The sequence below is a fragment of the Diabrotica virgifera genome, chromosome 6, assembly GCF_917563875.1.
Source record: "Diabrotica virgifera virgifera chromosome 6, PGI_DIABVI_V3a".
NCBI lineage: Eukaryota > Metazoa > Arthropoda > Insecta > Coleoptera > Chrysomelidae > Diabrotica > Diabrotica virgifera.
The window spans coordinates 41,509,182-41,523,118 of record NC_065448.1 but is presented as its reverse complement, the minus strand read 5'-3'; the positions used below and the strand labels follow the sequence as shown (position 1 = coordinate 41,523,118).

General features: G+C 32.2%; 1 protein-coding gene and 1 long non-coding RNA gene across 3 annotated transcripts in view; one reads left to right on the top strand and one right to left on the bottom strand.

Moving 5' to 3' along the window:
• Positions 1–13,937, top strand: part of LOC114324520 (neurexin-4) — a 167,677-nt gene that overhangs the window by 140,393 nt on the left and 13,347 nt on the right. The window lies entirely within an intron of this gene.
• Positions 7,128–9,676, bottom strand: LOC114324521 (uncharacterized). Its single transcript, XR_003651550.2, has 3 exons — positions 9,556–9,676; positions 9,292–9,489; positions 7,128–7,339 (listed from the first exon to the last, which is right to left on the bottom strand). It is a non-coding gene; the product is annotated as an uncharacterized LOC114324521 (long non-coding RNA).

Here is a 13,937-nt window from a genome sequence, read left to right as displayed (position 1 = left end):
TGATGTCACAAAATAGCGACTTATCGAAATTAATTGCGACTCCAAAAAAGTGGTTGATATTATAATTTCGAGTCTCAATTATTGTGACACGGACATGAATGAATGACCGAAAGCGAGGTTAGGTTAGTTTAGGAGGTGTGTGTTGTTTGTTTCTTGCAAGGAAAACTAAAGCAATAGGTATTAATATGGCTGGGTTTTATGGAAATTTGCTGGTTTTGGAGGAATTAGATGGAATAGTATCAAATTAGAAATATAATAATTAAATATTAAATAATAATTAATTAATATTAATAAAAATAATTAATATTATTAAATATAATAATAGAAATATAATAATTGAAATATAATAATAAAAGATGTAAGGTAATAATCTGGGAAAATTAGTATAAAACAAGGAAAATTATGTACCAGCTATTTAATTGTTGGACATGCTGGAATCAAATCTTAAGATTTCATATATTAGTAATATAGCTATGCAAAGTCCGCAGAAAGTGTGCTATTTGCTTTATAAACAAATTAGAGCTCCGATATCTTTTTTCAATTATTGCTCTGTAACTCGGAAGATTTTACGTTAAACCAAAAACACTCACATAAAAATTCACTGTAATTATTTAATTCTGCACATAGATATTTTTTTTTTCGATTTCCTTCGGCGGAAATTTTCCTCGGAAAATTCGGGTTTTCCAAACAAATTCTTTAATTTTCAACTAAAATTTTAGGGAAGTAATTATTTATCAATAATTAAATAACTTATTGACATAAATCTTTTTTGTTATGAGTGTGTTGAAGATATGAAAATTTGTATGTACAAAGAGGACCGGAATAAAAAGGTAATGGTTCAAAGATTGAAATCCTGTTGTTTATAACTCTGTCGCAAATCCGGTCAAATTTGACCGGTTATACCTGGAACCACTCAATTCGATTTTTTTTTCTTCGAAGAAGAAGCCGTGCCCTTTTCAACAGCGTTAACCTAATTTAATTTAATTTGATATTTTCTGAGGAGTTCCATTTGTTTATAAGCCAAAAAATTGTTTCTTTATAACATTCCTGAGACCGCTCAAATAGTCCAATTTCAATTCTGTAAAGTACGTTGAATAGGTATAGTGCTTTGTTATACGAAAATCATAGTTATTCTGGTGTATCTTTCTGGGTATTATTTCGACCGAATTTTTTTAATTAACATTTTAATTATTGCTAAACTATTGGTTAGATTGCCGCCGGCCTCCTGATATATAATCTACTATAAAAAAATCTTTCATGTCACCAATTTATTTAATTATTGATAAATAATTACTTTCCTAAAATTTTAATTGAAAATTGCAGATTTTTTGGGAAAACTCGGATTTTCCGAGTAAAATGTTGGTTGGGGGAAATCGGAAAAAAAAATAACTATGTGCAGAACTAAATTGCGGTGAATTTTTATTTGAGTGTTTTTGGTTTAAAGGAAAATCTTAGGAGTTACAGAGCACTAATTGAAAAAAAAAAGAAGATTTAGGAGTGCTAATTTGTTTATAAATAAAATAACACACTTTCTGCGGACTTGCCATACCCCATATTGCAATCTTAAGATTCGATTTTAGCAATAAAATAGCTGGTAAATTACTTTTCCCAAAATGACATTTTTTCGATAATTTGACCAGACTATCAACAAACGTTGCGGTGGTTGCATAGCCAATAAATCCAATAAACAGGAGAACCAACCCAAATTCTGAACAGTGTCAAAATGATAACGTTAATATCCTCAGTTGGAACTAATATCGAAATGAATAAGACTCGCTATAAATTGCCTCTGTCATGGCGGAGTCGAAATTAAATTGCGACATCGAAATGAATTAGAATCAGGCCCCAGGCGAGCGGAAGGTGCAACAGTCAAAGTTTTTGACCGAAGAGGGCCGGTGGGACAACGAGCCAGAAGAACGCAGAGACTAAGCTTTCACAACAAGAGAATGGTGTAAAATCTATTGGAGTTAAAGCATGGAAAAAAGCTGCTAGAGACAGAGGGGTTGTTCTTAAGAAAGCTTTGACTCATAACGAATTCTATACCGGGATACAAATCTCTATACGCTACAATATGCAGACGATCAGATAGTGATCGCACAAGGGAAAAAGGAACTATGCATAGGAAATACAGAATTGCCTTGAAATCAGGACTTAGAAAAAGATAAAATTTAAAAAAATACAATGAATGCTAGAAAGATATGTAAGTAAAAACGGCTAGCGGGATGGACAGGCTTGGATACAGGGAGCCCGAAGGCGTTTTACGCTATAAAAGGGATTATATCAGGATGTTTAAAGGATGACATTTGGAAGAAAACGAATGTATGATTAGGTAGGAGAGGATGTATATACAGTGCGTCCATAAAGTAACGCATAAATTCATTACATATTTCGTAAACCGGTGACTTTAAGGAAAAATCCCGAAACAGGTCGATTTTGATTTTTAAAATACGATTTTTGGCATATATATCATACTAGTGACGTCATCAATCTGGGCGTGATGACGTAATCGATGATTTTTTTAAATGAGAAGAGGGATCATGTGATAGCTCATTTAAAGGGTATTTAATTCTCTATTCAGTAATATAAACATTAATATAATTATTTATACAGGGTGTCCAAAAAATATTTTTTTAATTAAATTAATTGACACAAAAAGATGAATGTATGTCATTTTACTGCTGTCAGAAAACAGAAAAATATTTTATTTGAAAAATAAACATTGATTTTAGCTTAAGCGAAATGTTCAAACTGTCAGGAGACAAGTGGGTGGCAGTTTAACATTGAATTTAAGCGAAAAGCAATATTTATTTGTCAAATAAACATTTTTTTCCTGTTTTCTGACAACAGTAAAACGTATTTTGAATTAAATAAATTATAAACATTCTTCTTTTTGTCTCAAATTAATTTAATTAAAAAAAATTTTTTTGGACACCCTGTATAAATAATTATGTTAATGTTTATATTAGTGAATAGAGAATTGAATGCCCTTTCAAATGAGCTATCGCATGACCCCTATTCTCATTTAAAAAAAATCATCGATTACGTCATCACGCCCAGATGGATGACGTCACTAGTATGATATACCTATATGCCAAAAAAATCATTTAAAAATAAAAATCGACTTGTTTCGGGATTTTTTCTGAAAGTCGCCGGTTTACGGAATAATGAATTTATGCGTTACTTTATGGACGCTCAGTATAATATATCATGTGTAAGGCCAATAATGACATACGCAGTAGAAACGAGAGCAAACATAGCAGAAACAAAAATAATATTTGGAGAATCGGAAATGACAGCGTTGAGTTCAATTCCTGGGAAAACGAGAGATCGAGTTATAACTAGTTATCAAATAACCAAATATACCTGCAAAATAAAAAATATACAATGGGAAAGGCAGAGACCAAAAGGCACCCGGCCTCCAAGAGTACCCCTTAAAATGTGGCGACATAGCTGATAGCCTACGTCACAAAGTGAAGAATGTTTCAAAGAAAAATAGATATGTAATCAAATATATTACGTCAGACACGTAATAAAATATATGTTAAAGAAACTTTTCTTTCCTATTCTTACTCCTTACTACAAGGCTTTTATACAGAGTGGGTCAAAGAAAAGAGTCCACTTCGATATTTGGCAGTATGTATTTATTAGATTTTAAGGAAATGACGAAACAGGTCGATTTTTGATCTAAGGGGACACATTGTTACGGTACATACGTCTGTCATTTGTCAACCCCCTCCCTTCCATTTCCCCCACCCTTATTTTTAAATAGGGAATAGGTTATTTAATTCTCTATTCAGTAATAATAACATTGGCATTTTTTGGTACATAAAAGAATTGAAAACTTGGTAACTAAATTCCAAGCGATTTCTAATAGAGTTATCTATCTGGTAATAAAACTAAATTGTAGATACAGCATTCAAATAATCCATTGTTATGCGCCAACTTCTTCTGCAGATGATGAAGAGTTAGAACAACTTTATGAAGACATTACAAGAGCCAGAAACCTAGAGAAAACATATTACGTAATAATTACGGGAGATTTCAACGCTAAAATAGGAAAGAACGAAAATAACAACGACAACGAATATATCGGAAATTTTGGACTGGGAAGTAGAAATCACAGGGGTGATATGCTCGCAAACTTCCTCAGCAAAGAAAAGCTATTCTGCTTAAACACATTCTACAAGAAAAAGATGCAGAGAAAATGGACGTGGCACAGCCCAGACGGCCAAGTAAAGAATGAAATTGACTTTATACTCTCTAACTTCAAAAACATTGCTAAATATGTTACTGTACTAAATTCTGTCGACACTGGTAGTGACCATCGATTAGTTAGGGTGCGAATAGAAGTAAATACGAAATTCGATAGAAGAAAATTATTAACACAGGATAAATTACCAAACATAGAAGCACTCGAAATGAATCAAGAGGAATATCAAAGTGAACTAAAAAAGAAACTAGGGCCTTTACCAGTATTCAACACGAAAGATATAAATGAAATAACACAAAAATTAACGAATGACATAACATCAACTACAAGAAAGATCTGTGGTAAAAATAAAAATCCGAGAAAAACGAAACTTAAACAAACAACACTGGATTTAATGGTATAGAAAGAAGAAGAACATCTAAAGAATTACCAGAATATAAGGCTATCAACAATAAAGTTAAAAAGAGCATAAGGTCAGACCTGCGGGCTTAAAAAACAAAACAAATATTGCAAACCATCGAAGGCAATAGCAACATAAGAGTATTGAAATCAAATTTAACTAAAGGAAAATCGAAGATAACTAAAATCAAAAACCAACAGGGGAATACGGTGACAGAAAAAACTCAAATACTGAAGGAAATACAAACGTTCTACAAGAATCTTTATACATCCACTATACAGAACCCCGGAACAGACCATAGAACAATTCTAAACGTCGGCTCGGAAACTCTCCCTAAAATAACTTCTTCGGAAATTAGACATGCCTTACAGCAAATGAAGAATAAAAAGCTCCTGGCGAGGATCATATAACGTCTGAAATGTTAAAAATGGGTGGCAACACCGTTGTAGAGGTTGTAGAAGTCTTGCTGAATAGGTGTCTGATAGAGAAAAGAATACCCAATCTGTGGGAAAACGCCGAAATAATACTTTTACACAAGAAAGGAGACAATACTAATATTGAAAACTACAGGCCTATAAGTTTGTTGTCACATTTATACAAATTGCTAACAAGAATAATAACCAACCGCATAACACAAAAACTTAATTTATATCAACCGGTTGAACAGGCGGGATTTCGAAAAGGGTTTGGTACTAACGATCACTTACAAACCGTCAGAACACTGGTAGAAAAAACCACAGAATATAATGTACCCTTACATATGGCATTTATTGACTTTCACAAGGCTTTCGATAGTATTGAAACCTGGTCCTTTTTGTCAGCCCTCAGGGATGCTCGAATAGACTCACGGTACACTACACTCATTAAAAACATTTATGAACAGGCCACATTCCACATCAAAATCAATGAAGACCAAAAAACCGAAAAAATACGCCTTGGTAAAGGTATTAGACAAGGTGATACTATTTCACCAAAACTTTTTACCTTAGCATTGGAAAATGTATTCAAACAGCTGGACTGGGAGGAAAAAGGTCTAAACATTGATGGTGTACATTTGAGTCATTTGAGGTTTGCGGACGACATAGTATTATTCAGTACAGATATCAAGGAACTGGAGCAAATGATGAAGGAACTAAACCAGCAGTCAAATAAAATAGGTCTCAAAATGAATCTTCAGAAAACAAAAATAATGAGTAATGTACAAACTAATCTTGTTATTGACAACGTCAGTCTTGAAAATGTAGACCACTATATATTATATATCTTGGACATACCATTAAAATCGGCAAAGAAAACCAAATAGCCGAAATAAAAAGACGCATACAATTGTCTTGGGTAGCTTTCGGCAAGTTAAGCTTTATTTTGAGGAATAGAGATATACCAATGTGTCTAAAACGAAGAGTTTATGACAAATGTATCTTGCCTGTAACTACATATGGACTGGAGACCATGGCCTTTACAAAGAAAACCTTAGAGCAGCTCAGTACAACTCAAAGAGCGATGGAGAGGGCCATGCTAGGGATTAGTTTGAGAGACAAAATTCGAAATATCGACATTCGTGAAAGAACAAAGATTACTGATGTCGCAGAACGTATAGCAAGGCTCAAGTGGCAATGGGTCGGACATGTTGCCCGAGATAATCCCGAAAAATGGACACAGAGACTAACAAACTGGAGACCAAGAGAGAACAGGCGATTAGTAGGCAGACCGCAGAAGAGGTGGGCAGATGATATCAAACAAGTCGCGGGCAAACAGTGGATGAGAATTGCCAAGAGTAGAAATCGATGGAAGCAAATGGAATAGGCCTATGTCCAGCAGTGGACGAACACAGGCTGAAGAAGAAGAAGAACATTGACATAATTATTTATACAGGGTGTCCAAGCAAAATTATTTTGAATTAAATTAATTGACACAAAAAGAAGAATGTATACAATTTATTTAACTCAAAATACATTCTACTACTGACAGGAAACAGAAAAAAAATGTTTATTTGATAAATAAACATTGTTTATTGCTTAAATTCAATATTCAACCTACCAAGAGGCAGATGGGTGGCAACTTGAAAATTGAAATTAAGCAAAAAGCAATGTTTATTTATCAAAAAACATTTTTTTCTGTTTTGTGACAGCAGTAGAATGTATGTTAATGTATGTAATTAAATAAATTACATACATTCTTCTTTTTGTGTCAATTAATTTAATTTAAAAATTTTTTTCTTGGGCACCCTGAATTTAATAACCTTTCAAATGATAGCACACAACCCCTATTCCCTATTTAAAAATAAGGGGTGGGGGAAGTGGCAGGTAGAGGGTTGACAAATGACATGTATGTACCTTAAAAATGTGTCCCCCTTAGATCAAAACTCGACCTGTTTCGTCACTTCCTTAAAATCTAAGAAATACTGCCAAATATCGAGGTGGACTCTTTTCTTTGGCCCACTCTATATATATTTGTTGTTGGCTTTTTTGTAATGTATATTTTGATAGTAATTTCACATAAACCTTGAAATAAAACGCATACGGTTCTTATGTTTATTTGATAAATACATAATTGCTACTCGTTAATCATAAAGTATGTACTTTTTATATAACATTGCGATAAGTTCCTGTATCCTCCTCGTTTACCCCCGCATCCTAAATCAGCAATACATAGTTGTTTAAGTTTCTTAGACATATGTCACAACTCTTGCTATAGTCCATTCGTTTATAAAAAAAAAACTAAAAAGAATCCTACAATTTAAACAAAAAAGGTCGCATTATAATATCTTTCATAAGCAGATCATAGCCAGAAGAGAGTATCTTTAAATAGTATTATAAACTGTATGAAAATATTAATGTTTTTTAAATCATGATGATACACGTGGTGGAATGTTTTAACTAATGAAAGATGAAAAATTTCTTGGTATTTCGTCAAGAAAACGCATCCTCTCACGCATCTCGAAAATAAGTGCTATGTGTAGATACAAATCGTTGCAATATCCGCCCTATTAGCCAGATTTGACCCACTGTTATATACCAGGTGTTTACTTATATGTTTCCCCATTTTAACTGCCTATAACTTCGAAACGGCTCAAGATAGAAATATGCGGCTTTCGCTGAAATGTTTTATTTTAGTAAAAGTTTTGTTTGAATGGATTGGATTTTTATATCACTTTCCATTACAAAAAAATGGCGGATTTTTGAAAAAAACGTTGTGGACTTTTTTTTAATGGAATACCCAGCATATTTTTTTGTAAATTGAAAGAACGGTCATTCACCTATCCAGCGATATAAAGTTTTTTAAAATCGGTTGTCAAATGACTGAGTAATTAATTTTTAAAATGAGAGATGCTACGTGGAAATCACATAACTAATTAACATAATACATACAGTCGGAAAAATGAAAAAATACCCATGAACGATCACATCAATCACTTATTTTGTATTTGCTGTCTTTTTCTATAAATAACAAACGTTTTTTATAGAAAAAGATAGCAAATACAAAATAAGTGATTGATGTGATCGTTCATGGGTATTCTTTCATTTTTCCGACTGTATATGGTTAAAATAACTAAGCAAATTAATATTCTGTTATGTGATTTCCACATTGCATCTCTCATTTTTAAAATTAATTACACAGTCATTTGACAACCGATTTTAAAAACTTTATATCGCTGGCTAGGTGAATGACCGTTCTTTCAATTTTCAAAAAAACATACTGGGTGTTCCGTTAAAAAAAAAGTCAACAACGTTTTTTTTTCAGAAATCCGTCATTTTTTCTTTCAAGCGATATAAAAAATTCAGTCCATTCAAACAACACTTTTACTAAAATAAAACATTTTAGTGAAAACCGCATATTTCTATCTTGAGCCGTATAGAAGTTATAGGCAGTTAAAATGGGGGAAAATATAAGTGGACACCCGGTATTTTCGCACGTCTATATATCTATATGCCGGAGGTAAAGGGCACTATGTCACAAATTTGTAATTTTACAGGAGAAGCGTTTTAAGTTTATTTTTGTGTTTACTTTATTCACAGGATGTATGTTAATACACATTATGTCATAATCCCTTGTCTAATTTATTCTTCCGATTATTAACTTTCAAAATTGTATTATTTAAAACACATATTGTGATAATAAACTTGATTTATTTTTAATAAAAAAAAAATTAAAACACAAATTAGTGGACATAGTGCTGTTTACCTCTTCAAGATCTTTTGGGTCATGGTACTAGATGTTTACTAAAAATGCATTATACAATGTTAAACTTTAATTTGTTTCTCCTTCATGACAAACATTACAGGGTAAAGTGTAATACTTTACCCTGCTTGTTTAATACTGGATTTATAAAGCAATGTACACAGAGGTATAGGGTTTCATGTCCACATGGTGCCCTCTGCCTCTAAACAAAATGTGACATGATACTTTTTATAAAGTGCTTATCTTTGTTATTTTATAAAGTAGGACATAGTGCTCTATACCTCTGTGTGGAGAATTAAAAGCTCATTATAACTGCAGTATAATCCCACTATTGGCAAAAATGGACATAGTGCCCTTTACCTCCGGCATACAGATATATATTACACTTCTATATATTCACATCTGTGCACGTCGATGTTCTAATTAACAAACCTTGTACTTTATGAAAAATATAAGGACATATAAAACTTAAGATATGACGTAATTATTCAAAATTTTATACCTTTTTATATTGAACACTTAACATTCAATACTACTTGCAGTATACAGACCAGGTTGGTATTTTTTCGGTATAGTTCCATGAGTAGTGTTTTAATATAACGATTTTTTTTTATATATAATGATCGGGACTACCGTTTTTTTTTCAGTTTTTCCATATTACGTCACTCGCCTTCAAAACCAGATTTTTTTAACTGTTTTCCTAAAAATATGTTTCGTTATTCTCCTAGTACTTCGCTTAGATCGCTTATATAACATATCTGTTTACCTTAAACGATTTTCGTGGATAACTAATTTTCAATGTAAAATGAGATAAACTGAAGAAAGAAATGAAGAAATTAAAATTATGTTACATTATAAGCATTTTATCATTACTTCTTTCACCTTTTGGCACAGAGTTATCGCTAGGTCATATTATGTGTTAGTAATATTAAATATTTTTATTTATCTGACTAGTTATCACATTTAACCGCTTAACGCACACATTTATTTGCAAAAATACGTCAAAAATTACTTATTTATTTTATTACAGTAAAATAAACTACGAGCAAGACTATTTTCACTAGATATAATCTTTAATTTAAAGACTAAAGTAAAAAAAACGCATATTTTATTAGAAAAATATAAAATAACAAATACCCTCATTTCGCTCACCCGAGTTACTCGGTCGTAACTTTTTACATACAAAATACTACAAGTAAGAGAAGAAAATCGCAATTATTCAAGTATAATAATGTTAAATATTGCTAACAGTGTGATATACTCTAAAACAAGGGGTTACACACAGAGGTACGTCACAGTCAGGGCAGAACGTGACGGCAGCAAAATAGAATTCTACTCATCGTGATCCCACCCCAGTCGGCAGTCATCGTAGAAAGTTTAAAATTAGAAACGAGAAAACAAGTGGGCACGGGCGCCCATATAAAATTTTTTTGGGGGGCCAGACGTGAAGATGTTGCAGATTACATTTCGTATATTTTGGATAACCATATATAGTTTAAAGCACCCGAAAAGCTAGGGTGGGACACGGCCCCCCTTGCCCATAGGTATGGGAGCCCATGCAAATGGGGATACTGTTACTTAGCGCTAGAGGAGTTAAAACGCGTAGGCGCCTTACACAGGGTGTCCCGAAAAGATTGGTCATAAATTATACCACAGATTCTGGGGTCAAAAATAGATTGATTGAACCTCACTTACCTATATACAATAGTGCACACAAAAAAAGTTACAGCCCTTTGAAGTTACAAAATGAAAATCGATTTTTTTTTCATATATCGAAAACTGTCAGAGATTTTTTATTGAAAATGGACATGTGGTATTTTTATGGCAGCAACATCTTAAAAAAAATTAAAGTGAAATTTGTGCACCCCATAAAAATTTTATGGGGTTTTGTTCCCTTAAACCCCCCCCCCCAAACTTTTGTGTACGTTCCATAAGATGTTCCTGCCATAAGAATGATACATGTCCATTTTCAATAAAAAAATCTCTAATAGTTTTCGATATATTGAAAACAATCGATTTTCATTTTGTAACTTCAAAGGGCTGTAACTTTTTTTATGAGCACATTTGTACTAAGGTAAGTTAGGTCCAATCGAACTATTTTGGACCCCAGAATGTGTGGTATAATTTATGAACAATCTTTTCGGGACACCCTGTATATCGTACAAATGTTTTAAACAAGAGTTAACTTTGTTAAGCGAAAATAGAAACGTAGTTTAAAACCGAGTTGACTCGGGTAAGCACGTTAAGCGGTTAAGGAGATATAAATGTATTACCATTGTTTATTAAGTATATTCTATGGGAAATAAGCCACAATTTTACTAAAAAATGAATTTATTAACGTTTCGAAGCTCAAATCGGGTTTTGTTGTCAAAATCCAAAATACTATTAAAATAAACAAAAATGTTGTTGCTAAGTAAAAAAAATTCTTCTAATAATTTATTTAATCTGACTTATTTATATTGGCAATTCAGACGTATATTATACATTTTAAAGTAGAAGACTGTAAAATGATATCGCCAATATTTATGAGTTGCGTTCCGGGGACGACTTTACTAAAAGATAGTTCATTCGATTACATGAAATCAATCCTAACTCAAGAATATCCGTCGCAAAAAATCATAGCATGTGATCTGTCTTTAAAAAGACAACCAAATGCAACGATGACAGTAAAATTCTCGCGTTAGAGATTCCATAGTAAATCACGAGGGAAAACCTGGAAAAAATTATGGACTTTAATATGTTTAAATTATAAATAATATTAATAATACATAGATATACATACAATAAGTAATACTAAAATATAAAATTTGTACTAACTCGATATGTTATTGACTTACTAATCGTGGTATTTTCTTTCTATTGACTTCCTCTTTCAGTATGGGTAACCACATCCTACTGCATTCTACCGAGGAATTTGCGACACAATTGGTTTCATTTAGCATAATTAGAGCCGCTTCTTTGATTTTTCTCTTTTTACTATCTGATTCTTTCAGGACTATACTTGAATCTCTCCACTGAACTCTATGTTCATTATGAACTGCATGTTCAACATGCGTGTTGACATATTTGAGATCTATCAAATTCTCTATTTTTAATATAAGACTGATGTTCACTTATTCTAACGTTTAATGGTCTTGATATGTCAACACGCATGGGATAATGAACACAGAGTTCAGTGGGGGAGATTCAAGTATAGTCCTGAAAGAATCAGATAGTAAAAAGAGAAAAATCAAAGAAGCGGCTCTAATTATGCTAAATGAAACAAATTGTGTCGCAAATTCCTCGGTAGAATGCAGTAGGATGTGGTTACCCATACTGAAAGAGGAAGTCAATAGAGAAAGAAAATACCACTATTAGTCAGTCAATAACATATCGAGTTAGTACAAATTTTATATTTTAGTATTACTTATTGTATATCTATGTATTATTAATATTATTTATAATTTAAACATATTAAAGTCAGAATTTGGTATTAGTTTTTTGAAGGTAAATTAAATGTAAGACCAAATACTTACGATGTCGGGATAGTATCAAGAGGTTTTTTCCTGGTTTTCCCTCGTGATTTACTATAGAATCTCTAACGCGAGAATTTTACTGTCATCGTTGCATTTGGTTGTCTTTTTAAATACAGATCACATGCTATGATTTTTTTGCGACGGATATTCTTGAGTTGGGATTGATTTCATGTAATCGAATGAACTATCTTTTAGTAAAGTCGTCCCAGGAACGCAACTCATAAATATTGGCGATATCATTTTAAAGTCTTCTACTTTAAAATGTATAATATACGTCTGAATTGCCAATATAAATGAGTCAGATTAAATAAATTATTAGAATTTTTTTTTACTTAGCAACAACATTTTTGTTTATTTTAATAGTATTTTGTATTTTGACAACGAAACCCGATTTGGGCTTCGAAACGTTAATAAATTCATTTTTTAGTAAAATTGCGGCTTATTTCCCATAGAAAATACTTAATTATAGAAATGCCACAAGGAAATAGCTTCAGAACAACACCATTGTTTATACAGTGCGGTGGAATAAGTGTTGCCCCCCTCCTATTAACTTGTTTATTTTAAGAATATAAGCAAAACGCTCAGACAGGTCGATTTTAAAACTAATCATAGTATATTATAGCATCAACGTTCCAAACTTTACGCGATCCCTCTTCAGGTGACAGGCATAACTTTGATTTTTTTAAATGGGAAAGTACATCATGTGACACCTCATTTAAAAGCTCTTAAAATACTGATTTCAAAAATGTATAATATTTTATTCCTGTTTGAGAGCGTAGGAGCAAAATTTCGGTCGAACTCTTTTTAAGCGCATTTATTTTTTTCGAATTCTGAGAAAACTAATAAGTATTTTTGAAAAATTTAAACGCAGAATCAAAGATTAGATTATTACAGAGGGCTGACAGTCCCTTGGAATAAACAAAAAGTTTTTTTGAATGATATATTTGAAATTAAAAATCACACTAAATTTTCTCTTTTTTCACCACTGTGACTTATTAAAATAAACATTATAAGAGTTCTCAGGGACTTTGGACCCTCGAGAATACTGTAATATTTCATTCGTTTAAATTTTTCAAAAATATTTATTAGTTTTTTCAGGATTCGAAAAAAATTATTGCATTCAGAAAGAATTCGACCGAAATTTTGCGCCTACGCTCTCAAACAGGATTAAGTATTATACATTTTTGAAATCAGTATTTTAAGAGCTTTTAAATGAGGTGTCACATGATGTACTTTCCTATTTAAAAAAATCGAAAGTTATGCCTGTCACCTGAAGAGGGATCGCGTAAAGTTCGAAACGTTGATGCTATAATATACTATGGTTAGTTTAAAAATCGACCTTTTCGAGCGTTTTGTTTATATTCTTAAAATAAACAAGTTAATAGGGGGGGGGGCAACACTTATTCCACCGCACTGTATAGTAATAGACAGTCACCAGATATCACCACCATTTCTGTGAGGATCGCAACGTCACGCGTAACTAAGATACATCCAAAATGCATAGACACCAAGTTGGATACGATCCTATTTATAACACCCCAACTCGCATACATATTAACAAAAATAAATATATTATGGAAGAATATATTTAGAAATTGAATTAATGGTGTCATGCTACTATACATTATACATA